This window comes from Crocuta crocuta, unplaced genomic scaffold (assembly GCF_008692635.1).
Source record: "Crocuta crocuta isolate KB4526 unplaced genomic scaffold, BGI_CrCroc_1.0 scaffold502, whole genome shotgun sequence".
Taxonomy (NCBI): domain Eukaryota; kingdom Metazoa; phylum Chordata; class Mammalia; order Carnivora; family Hyaenidae; genus Crocuta; species Crocuta crocuta.
Genome location: NW_027533269.1, coordinates 44,196 through 55,982, shown reverse-complemented (window position 1 = coordinate 55,982; position 11,787 = coordinate 44,196). Strand labels below are relative to the sequence as shown.

At 40.1% G+C, this 11,787-nt stretch overlaps 1 long non-coding RNA gene across 1 annotated transcript; it reads right to left on the bottom strand.

Moving 5' to 3' along the window:
- Positions 1-3,455: 3,455 nt before the first annotated feature.
- LOC144218014 (uncharacterized) lies at positions 3,456-11,219 on the bottom strand. Its single transcript, XR_013331023.1, has 5 exons — positions 10,455-11,219; positions 9,631-9,746; positions 7,369-7,626; positions 6,017-6,199; positions 3,456-4,264 (listed from the first exon to the last, which is right to left on the bottom strand). It is a non-coding gene; the product is annotated as an uncharacterized LOC144218014 (long non-coding RNA).
- Positions 11,220-11,787: the final 568 nt, after the last annotated feature.

Sequence of the window (11,787 nt, the reverse complement as noted above, 5' to 3'; positions counted from 1 at the left end):
GAAAAAGAGAGTCCGAAACGGAAAAACCTCCGCTCGGGGTGTAGAAAATCTTTGCGCACAAAATATCTGCGCGTCAGGCCCCTCCACGCTCCAAGTCGTCCAGGAGGGGCTGTGCTCGCGAGTTGCTTCCTTGTGCGGGCTCTTGGCTGGCTGGGAGAGGCTGCGCGCCTGCAGCCATTACCCTCGAGGCGGGCCTGGACCCCTGAGGAGGCTTGCAGGCACCGGTGTCTGTGCTCCTAGCTGGCTGGAGCTCTAGAGGGAAGGCAAGGCGCTAAAAACTGGCAGATGTGACCTCGAGTTAGTGTTTCGGGTGATTGAGACACAGAGGGAACTTGATCTCACTCCAGCTGGCTCAGCATGCCTNCTGTGGCTCCCTCTCTCTCTGAACCTCCCCTGCTCTCTCTCTCTCTCTCTTCTCTTCTCTCTCTCAGAAATAAATAAAAAACATTAATAATTTAAAAATTCTTTTAATGTTTGTTTATTTGTGAGAGAGACTCAGAGTATAAGTGGGGGAGAGGCAGAGAGAGAGAGGAAGACATAGAATCTGAAGCAGGCCCCTGGCCCTGAGCTGTCAGTCCAGACCCCGAAGCAAGGCTCAAACCTACTAACTGTGAGATCATTACCTGAGACGAACTGGACACTTTACCAACTGAACTACTCAGGCGTCCCAAGTTTGGCAAATTCTTAAAAAGTTAAACATACAAATACCATACATACAATCCAGCCATTCCTCTCCTACATATTTACCCAAAAGAAAGGAGAGCATGTGTCCATACAAAAACTTGTATACAAATGTTGACACGAATTTTATTTCTTATGAGTCAAAACCCCTGAACAATCCAAATATCCATCCATAGGTAAATGGATGGACAAATAGTGGTACATCCATATAATGGAATACAACCCACAAATAAAAAGGAATGAAGTGATATGTATTCCAACATGGATGGCTCTAAAAATGACTCAGATGAGTCAAAGAAGCCAGGCCAAAAGCATACACATTGTATGCTTTATTACTTTATCCAAAACGTTTACATAATCCCCTAAGACTGAGTTTAGAAACCCTTTTTAATCACTTTGAGGTACAATTTACATCCCATAAAATTTATTGATTTCAAATGGAAACCCTTTGCTTTTAGTCTATGTTTTGTGGCTCCTTTTTCAATGTCCCCTTTAAAATGTGTTTTCTTCCTAATTTAGGAGCATGTTTCACTTATTTAGGTATGCATATGCTTGGCTTTTTACATTATAACAATGTTAAGCTGCCTAAACTTGCTGTGGGATAAATAAAGTGCCCTTCTGAATAATGTTACTCACGTTATTTGTCAACACTCTGAATTTTAAGTCAGGACAGTAAATCTTGATGTTTTAAGTGGGTTTCTTGGCTTTGATTCATTGTAATGTAAATTTTCCCGTTAAATGATCCCTTTTTTAGATAGAGAAAATTCAAAAGCAGGAAGCTGCTTCATGGGATTATGAATGGCAAGTTTTCTTAATATATATATAGATTTTTATTTTTTAAATAATCTCTATAGCCACCAAAGTGGGGCTTGAACCTATAACACTAAGATCAAGAGACACACACTCCGCCCATTGAGCCAGCCAGGCGATCCTCTTTTTTTTTCTTCTTTTTGAAAATTTAGTTTTGAAATGCTTCCATTGAAATCTGTTTTTGAAATGCTTAAATTCTTAATTTTTTTTAATGTTTAGTTTTGAGAGAGAACAAGAGAGAGAGAGACTGAGTGCCGAGCTGGGGAAGGGCAGAAGAAGAGGGAGACCCAGAATCCAGAGCAGGCTCCAGGCTCTGAGCTGTCAGCACAGAATCCACTGGAGAGCTCCAATTGATGAATCCAGAGATCAGACCTGAGCTCAAGTCAGACACTGAACAGACTTGAGCCACCCAGGCGCCCCTGAAATGCTTCATTTCTTGAATTCGGTACCTGTCTTTTCAGAATCTGATCAGGCTGTTAGCACTTTCACTATAACTATCATACATCGGCATATGTTAAACGGGTTGGCACTTTTTTGTTGTAACAAAGAGTTAGCATTTACTTTCTGGTTATCAAACCAGATTATAATAGGTTATCTGTTAAATTGATAACCATGGACAAATATTTCAGTGCACTAACATTTGTGAGACCTCAGTGGACTCTGAAAATAAGTTCACCTTTCAGATTTCCCTTGTAGAACCGCAAGGGATAGTACGATATTAAATTTATGTTTTTATATTTTCTAGAGCTCTGGAATAAGCAGAAACCATGGTTCACAGTTTATAGAAAGTAACACTGAGTTATGCTGGTCTTAAGAGGTTTAAGCATAGATTATAATATTTTTTGGCTAAAAAGCAATGAACATTATTATAGCAGAGTTAAGAATTTATATCAGATCATTAATAACATTTTAATGTTTTAATAAAGAAAAGCTCCCAGAATTAGAATTGGAAGGAATGTATGAGAGGATTCCACCCAACATCCTTTTTTACCTCAGAGGGAAAAGTAAAAAGGACATGTGGCATTGCCCAAGACGCAACTCATTCATGGCATATCTTGAGATGTTCTCTATCAAATAGAGAACTGTCCCCCTTCCTAATTTTTTGAGTTTTATCATGAATGCAGATTGAATTTGTAACAGTTGGTATGATTATATGGCTTTTCTTCCTTAGCCTGTTAATCCACTGTATTTCCTTTTTTTTTTTCCTTTTTTTTTTTTTTTTTTTTTTGGTTAGATTATTTACTTTGAGAAGAGAAAGTCTTTGGGTTTGGGGGAGGGGCGAGAGGATCTCAAGCAGGCTCTGCTCTGAGGTCCTGCTGTCAGGTTACCTTCATTGTTTTTTTTTTGTTTCGTTTTTTGTTTTTTATACTGCTCTATTCCTGTATCCCTGGAATAAGCTTATTTGGTCATAGTGTGTAATTTTTTATATATGTTGCTAATAGTTGGTGGTTTGTTCAATATTTCTGTATTTGTGTCCTTGAAACTGTGATACCAGTCTGAAGTTTTTGTAATGTCTCTGTCTGGTTTTCCTATCGATAACACTGGGTTTTGGCTTTATATAATGAATTGGGGAGTTTTCCCTCCTCTTTTCTGGGAGAAATCAAATAGAATTGATGTTAACTCTTCATAAATGGTTGGTAGAATTCTCCAGTTAAATCATCTGGGCCTAGAAATTTTGAGGGAGAATTTTAAGGATAACAGATTTAACTTCCCTGATAGTTAAAAGAGCTGTTCAAATTCACTATTTAATGTTGCATGAGATGTGGTAATCTGTACTGTTTGAGGGAACTGGTCCATTGTATCTAAAGTAAAATTGATGTGTGTAGCTGCTGGTAGTATTCTTATTGCCCTGTTGATAACTGCAGGGTCTCTACTGATCGCCCTTTTTTATTCCTGAAATTGGTTATTTATTGTCTTCCATTCTTGTTGATCCGGTAGGGAGTCAATTTTTTTTATCTCTTCTTCCTCTTGTTTCCCATGAGTGTATTTTGCTCTTTTACCGATTTCTTAAGGTGTGGGAGCTTAAATCATTTTTTCTAATTTTTATTTATGTTTATTTTTGAGAGAGAGAAAGAAAGAAAGCTTAGCGGAGAAGGGGAGGAGAAAAAGGGGAGACAGAATCTGCAGCAGGCTCCAGGCTCTGAGCTGTGAGGACAGAGCCTGATGTGGAGACTGAACCCATAAATGGTGAGATCATCACCTGAGCCAAAGTCAGGACTCTTAACTGACTGAGCCACCCAGGCGCTCCAAGGGAGTAGAAACTTTTCTAAAGTAAGTGTTAGATGCTGTAAATTTTCCTGCCAGCACTGCTTTAGCTGCATTTCAGTCATGTTGATATAAATATTTTTTGGAAAATTTACTGTCCAGTGTTTCCTTTATGTTCCTAAACATTCCCATATTGAACGTCCTGGATTGATCTTCTAATTTTATTCTCTCCTGGTGTCCATCACTTTCTTTTTCCTCTCTTTCTGGGACAGTTCTTTGACCTTATTTTACAACCAAACCAGAAAGTGTCTCCTGATTTCTTACACTTTTCAGTTTCATGAGTTCTTTCTTGTTCTCTGATTTTCCACATTTATACCATTCTATTTTTATTTTAATTGTACAATGTCTCTGTCTCTGGATCATACCATAGAGTTTTATTCATTTGCTGCTGTTGTTGTTCTGTATTGTCCTCCTTTCCACCGAACTTCACCCCCATTTGTTTCCTTTGGTCACGCTCTTTCATGATAGTGATTTTACTCAAAAGTCTGGTGATCCTTGGTGGCGCATTCTACATAAGAGTAAAAAAGATGGAGAGAACTGTTAAGTGGAATATTTCACGCTAGTAGGATTATGGAAATAATCCATTTTGTCATCAAAGATTTCAAGATCACTAACTGTATCTCTGGCCTGTTGGGGTTTTCCTGAGAAGGATCTTCCAACTCCTACCCGGGGAATGTGAGCCTTGAAAGCAGTAGGCAGTATTGTGGAGCTAGGATCAAGAAGACTTTCTTACAATTCCTCTGGCCCATTCCACGACGGCCCACTTGCTTATGGGCATGTTTGCTTAATTTTTGGATGCTATTTTAAATGGTAATGATTTAAAAAACAGTTTTGTTAAAATAGAATTCACACACCATACAATTTACCTATTTAAGATGTATAATCCAATGGTTTTTAGCATATTCAATATATAAGCCACCATCATCATAATCAATTTTAGATCATCTCCATCACCTCAAAAAGCCTAAGGGGAGGGGAGTAGGGAAATTGTTTAACAGTGTCAGTTTTGCAAGATAGAAAATTCTAGAGATCCATTACAACAAGGTGCATATAGATAACACTACTGTCAGGTATACAAAAAAAAATGGTTAATATGGGGAAAAAGAGAGAGAAACACTGTATCCTTTAGCTCTCTGTCCTCCCTATGTCCACATCCCCATACAGCCCAGTCCTAAGCAATTACTAGTCTACTTTGAGTCTCTATTATATTTCTCTATCCCAAATATTTCATACGAATGGTTCATGTAGTATGTGGTGTTTTGTGGCTTTTTTTTCACTTAATATGTATTCAAGGAAAATCCATATTGTCACATATGTCAGTGCCTCGCTTTTGTATGGCCGGATAGTATTTTATGGTGTCCATATACCACACGTGTTTCTCCATTCCTCCATTACTGGACATTTCACTGTTTCCACATTTTGCATACAATGAAGAAAGCTGCTCTAAATATTTATGTACAAGTTTTTGTGGGAACATTTCAGTTGCTTGAAGCCACTCAGTTGTTGGTAATTTGTTATGGCCACCCCAGGAAAGTAAAAAATTAATTTTTTTTTTGAGCTGTAAGAACTCCTTGTGTACTATGGATATGGCTCCCGTATCAGATATATATTTGCAAATATTTTCTCCCATTCTGTCAGGTGTCCTTTAATTATTTTGATGGTGTCCTTTGAAACACTAAAAGTTTGAATTTTCATGAAGTTCACGATCCCTTTTTGTTTCCACTCATGCTTTTAGTATCCTATCTACAACTTCTTTGCCATATACAAGGTCATGAAAGAGTTTTCCTCAAAGGGTTTTATAGTTTTGGTTCTTACATTTAGATCCCTTAGAGTTAATATTTGTATGTAGCATGGGGCAAAGGCCCAACTTAAATCTTGTGCATGTGGCTATCAAGTTGTCCCACCACCTTTGTTAAAAAGACATTTCTTTCCCCCATTGAATGGTCTTGGCACCCTGGTCAAACATCAGTTGACCATGTACATATAGTTTTTCTCTGGCCTTGAATTCTATTCCATTGATCTACGTGTCTATTCTTGTGCCAAAACCACACTGTTTTGGTTACCATTGCTTTGCAGTAAGTTTGGGAAGTAGGAAGTATTCGTTCTTCTAATTCTCATTTTCCCAGATGTTTTGGCTCTTCTGGGTCTCCTGCAAGTCGTTATATGTTTTATACCATTTTTAATTGTTTTCAGATTTTTATTTAAAATCTAGTTAGTTAACATCTACCATATCATTATAAATTTTAGTATTAAGGTGTACCTTGGAAGCCCAGTTGGTTACGTGTCTGACTTTTGGCTCTAGCGCAGGTCATGATCTCACAGTTGAGAGGTTTGAGGCCCATGCCTGGCTCTGTGCTGACAGTGCAAAGCCTGCTTGGGATTCTTTCTCTCTCTCTGCACCTTCAGTGCTCACATGTGCTCTCTTTCTCTCGAAGTAAAGCGCCTTAAAAATAAAATAAATTTTAGAAACAAGATGTCAAGTTATACAAAAAGTCAGCCAGATTCTGATTGAGATTGCACTGAATCTTTAGATCAATTGAGGAAACATTCCCATTTTAACAATATAAAGTCTGCTGACCCACGAACATGAGACGCTTTTTCACTTATTTACATCTTTAAATTCTTCCAATAATGTTTTGTAGTTTTCCGAATATGCTGTACCACTTTTGGGTCAAATGTATTCCTAAGTATTTTATCCTTTTTGATGCTATTATAAATGGAATTGTCATCAGAGTTTCATGTTTTGATTAATCATTGCGAATGTTTAGAAATAGAGCTGTATTGTGTATGTTGAGCTTATATCCAGTAACCTTGCTGAATTTGATTCTTAGTTCTGATTGGTGTGTGTGTATATGTTGTCCCTTAGGACTTTCTGTATACCAAGTCATGTCACAAATAGAGATAGTTTTACTTCTTGAATTCTAATCTGATGCCATTATTTATTTATCTGTCACTCCAGCTCTCTTTCCTAATAGCTTTGGCTGGAAGGTGAAGTACAATACTGAATGGAAGCGGCTAGGCCCTATATCTGTGTCTTGTTCCTGATCTCAGGAGAAAATATCTGGTCTTCAACCATCAAGTATGAGTTTAGCTGTGGGATTTTTGTAGATGCTGTTTATCAGGGGGAGTTGGGGAAATTCCCTTGTATTCCTTGTTTGTTGAACGTATTCTAATCATGAAAGAGTGTTGGGTTTTACATGAATTCTTAAAACGTGCTCCTACTCCGCTATGGATGAATTAGGAAACGATATCCCTCTCTGCATGAAGAATATAGAAAAAGGCATCCCCCCTCTCCTAATGGATGTTTTAGAAAAACCCATTGTCCTCTTGGGTGGATTTAAGTGAGCTCTGGTATGTTTGACTTGGTGAGCCAAATGCTCATCTCTTCCCTGGATGTCCTTATTCAAGAAATAATCTATACATAGTGGACTTGGCCCATAAATAATCACAACCAGTATCTGGTTTCCTAATGTCTAGGGCCTCTTTTATTGTTTTTTTTTTTTTGTTTTGTTTTCAGAGAGTTCACCTACATGAAGGAAGTATAGATGAGCACCAGATATATAATCTTGCATCAGTTTTAAGCAGTGTATCTGTTTCCGACTACTGACTTACCCCTGCCTTCTGTGGTCCCTAGTACTTCCAATTCCTGAGCTTCTCTGGTCTTATCATCTTTCTCTTTAGGTACCTGAATTTGACTTTCCTCTGCTCTACAGAGTCATTTGTCTTTCTTCATCCCCTTTGGATAGGTATCTGTTTTCTCTTTTTTGGTTGCTATCTTTTTGACTTGGAGTTACAGGTATCTTCTAATTCAGAAGAGATGGAGATTATGCTTCTATTTCGTATTCCCTTGTTTTGGAAAAGCACATTTTCCTTAAAAGAAGAGAAAAAAATATATATAAATATTTATATATTTAAGTCAGCTTTCAGTGTTCTCATTCTGGAAAGGTGTAAACGTAATTCCCCAAAAGATGAAACAAATTACCTCATCCTTAGACAAGTTAAGGAAAAAGCTAACACCAGAATTCAGAATTCCTTATTCCCTGGCCACAACTTAGCAATGAATTTTTTCTTTATCCATAGAAGTGTATAGTTGAGCGCTGATAGTTAACTTGGAGGTCCTAGGGCAATTTCCTGAAGTTTTCCATGAATCTCCTTAATAATTAACATAAATGGATTTCAGCATTGGTTCAAATATTCGTATGAATATGAGAATTCACTATCCCGTGTCGGTCTATTCTTATTTCTGAATGCTCTGTTTATTGGAAAGAAAACTTCCCCTAAAGTGTGTTTCTCCGTTTCCATTATCCAGTTCTGCCATCTTTAGTTGCAAAGCGCTATTGTATGCAGAAATAATATACCTTGGTGAATAAAAGGCTAGCTTTAATAATCTGGAGAAAGGGAACTAAAATCAATACTTCTCAATCTGTGCCCAATGTTAGATCTAGACTATTCATTCACCAGCATAATGGAGAAAAGGCTGAAGTCCCATACAACAAAGATCGAGATAGTTAAGAAACAGCAACTTTAGTTTATAAAAATAATTTTTAAGACCGCCAGCTCTCAAACCTTTCAATAAAACCTCTGTGTAAGAAAATGTATAACTAATTATCACGTAGATCAGGGAAACATTCCTGACAAAACTATTTGAGTCAGGTAGGTGGTTGTATAAGAAGTTGCCAAGTAAACATTATAGGCATGTAACACAGGTCGTGTATGCCAAGATCGATTGGAAGATATAAATTATTCAGAGAATCAAATACATAGTAAGATTATGTGAAGGGAAAATCCTGGTGTTCCTTCTGAGTTTCTCTTCACTCTCATACTATTATCACACTCACAACATTTCTAACCAAAGGTATGGATTTTTTTCCCCACACCAAACAAGTCTGGGAGGCCCGCTGGGGGTCCTACAGTTTAACTCAATCCTGACACTACTTGGAGATAGCCTCAGATCACACAGGTTAAAGGCTCAGTCCCACAAGTCAGTCCCTGCACTTTAGATGGTAATCACAAGTAACAAGTCTGGGTTACCCACAACTCCTGTCCCACATGGCCACAAATTGGAGGTTCCCACTTCTCTTCCCTCTTGGATTCGATTATTTGCTAGAACAGCTCACAGAGGTAGGGGAAACACTTACTTATGTTTACCTGTTTGTTAAAGGATATGATAAAGGATACAGGTAAACAGCCAGATGAAGAGCTACATAGGACAAGGTCTGGAGGGTCACATGTGTGGGAGATTCTCTTCTCATGGAAATGGGATGTGGCACGTCACCCTCCACACTCTTGGGGTTTTATGGAGGTTTCCTCACAGAGGCATGATCAATTAAAAATTCCACTTCCAGCCCTTCTTCCTTCTTCAGAGATTGGGGTGTGGGGCTGAAAATCCTGGCTTCTAATCATGGCAGGGTCTTTCTGCTGACCAGCCCCCTTCCAGGAGTCTAGCCTAAATCACCTCATGAGAATAAAAGATGCTCTGTAGTGCTCTTATCTCTTAGGCACTTAGGAATTTACAAGTGTTTCAGTGCCCTGACCAGTGCCAGCAACCAGGTGTGGAGGCCACCGTATTTATTTTTTATTATTTCACAGAGTACATGGTGTTTATGAAGACATAGAAAGTCTGTCAGGGAAGGTAATAATGCGAAATGCTAACATTTTATTAATGCTATATTCTGTCTACTATTTAGCAGTGTGAATGCAAGAACCTTCATAACAATCTTACGATGCAGATACTATTGTTATCCCATTTCATAGATGGAAAAAAGGAGGAATGAGAGTGTCAGGATAACTAATCTACAGTTACATCATTAATAAATGAGAAAGAAGGGTTCTGAACCCCAGGCAGTGTACTTGCCCCTCATTAAGTGGTCTTACCACAAACAGTCTTTGTATTCTGAAGGTTCTAGTTCTTTTTAGATAGAAAGCAGAGACACTGATAGAAACATCTTCTTCTTTCTCTTCACCTTTTCCTGGCTCTCTAAAAGGAGTATCTGAAATAAGAGAAGTGGTTGCAGTTTATGGAACCAAAGCGGAGGCCAGAGGATTGGTACAAACCCTCTGATCCTCCCTATGTAACCTGGGTTTGGGAGGACAGACCTGCTGATGACTGGCATGTCAAGTAGGGCAGAGACTCTTGCGGAGGGGATACCCTCCCTTCCTATCTAAGAAGAAAGAGAATTCAGTGTGAAAGGGAAAATGAGTATTGGTGTCGCTCAGTGCTTGATGCCAGTTCTTTTGGCTATTTTTCACTTCCGATGAACCTTTCCTGCAAATGCACATAGACAAAAACTGAGACATTTAAAGCCCCATAAATTAAGCGCCACCACCCTATTCTGTTTTCTATATACGAATGCATTTAATCCTCTCAGCAATCCTATAATGTAGGTACAATCATTATTCTTATTTTACAAACGGGGACATAAAAGCACGGTTACAGTTATAGAATACCTTGCTGTAAAGCCTTACAGAAAATAAATGGGGGAGCTCAGTGAAGCCGAAAAGAACTACCAGAAAGTTGCCAATAAGTGCTAAACAGCTGACTAAAGATGAGTACTTCTGAGATACCACGTAGCACAAAGAGCTGATTTGACGAGGACTTGGACGCAAGCTCCACCATTTAGCGCTGCGTCAAAATGAGGAACTAGACGGTCACTCTGGACAATCTCCTGGCGTACCAAAAGGGAGACAGTAATACCTACTTCATACGGTGTTTGCCAGGATCTGCTGAAGTTCTTCTTGTAAAGCGCAGTGTAATCTCGAAATGTTACATAAACGTGAGAAACAACCACTAGGCCACAATTCGGAAATTTGGGATGCAGACAATCCCGAAAAGCCAGTTCTTCGGACTCTCCTCCTGGAAACCGGAAAGCGGCGCAGGGCCCTCTGGGACTGGTAGTCTTGAAGCAGCTCCGGTCTGACTTTCTCCGTCAGTTGGGGAGGCTGGTGTGAGCCTGGAAGTACTGGGCCCCTGAGGGGCGTGCCTGTTAGGAAGTGGGGTCGGAGGCCTAGCGGGGCCTAAGGCGTTCCTGTCGCTGGCCTAGTCGCTGTGAAGTGGAAGGGCAGGCGTCATGCCGCATGTTCTCGAAGTTTCTTGGGCTCCAGTAGGGCAGTTTCCCCAGGACTTCAGGTGGTCGGCTTCGGGTCCCTGCCGGCTGAGGGGGAGTCGTCGCCGTGTTTGGCTGCTTGGTGGCTGGGAGGCTGGTGAGGATGGGGCCTGGTGGTATCAGAAAGGAGGCAGGACACCCGAGGGCGAAGCCCCGGGAAGGGGCGGGTGCTTCGGTGCAAGAGATGCGGGGAAACCCCCTAAGTGTGCTGTGCAGCTACGCGTTAGGGTGGAGAGTGGCTGTTGAGTGTTCGTTCTCCTTTGCTCTCATCTCTGTTCAGTCCTTTGAAGAGGAGCCACCTTAGCTACCGTTTATCAAGCGTGCGTCATCTATATGCCTGGCAGTGCACGCCTTTTTCCATTTCTCATAATTTCAGCCTTCTAGGGAGCGCTATGTGGCACATCACACTTAACCCTAGTAACTCGTGAGACGGGTACTAGAATTCCTGTTTCGCTGTTGAGGAACTTAAGCGCATTTGGCAGTTGAAATGCTTGCCTGTGCTCGCGAAACAAGTGAGAGGTAAACCTGGCGTCTGCATCTAGCCTGTAAAATACTGTTTCTAAAAGGTTAAGGAACCGGGGCCGTGTATTACCTCTTCAGGCCTTTGGAAGGACCCCTGGAAAAATATTCTCTAGGTGATTGGAAGTTGGCCGGTAGAAACACCTGAAATTTAAGTATGAGTCATAGCTGTGGTTCCCCAGAGGGGTATGAGCTGCGAAAATCCTTATTGGTCAAAAGAGATAACCTGCTTTGCCAGATGATGAGAGTTCAATGAGATCAGCGCCTGGAATTGTTCAGGAATCATCTGAGAATAATCAGGAGAATGAATCTTGCTTCCCTTAGAAACCACCCAGAAATCCATGTGTGTACACGCCTGCAGAGCAGACACAGGGACACAGAGAGACAGAAAGTCAGAGAGAGAATCCTA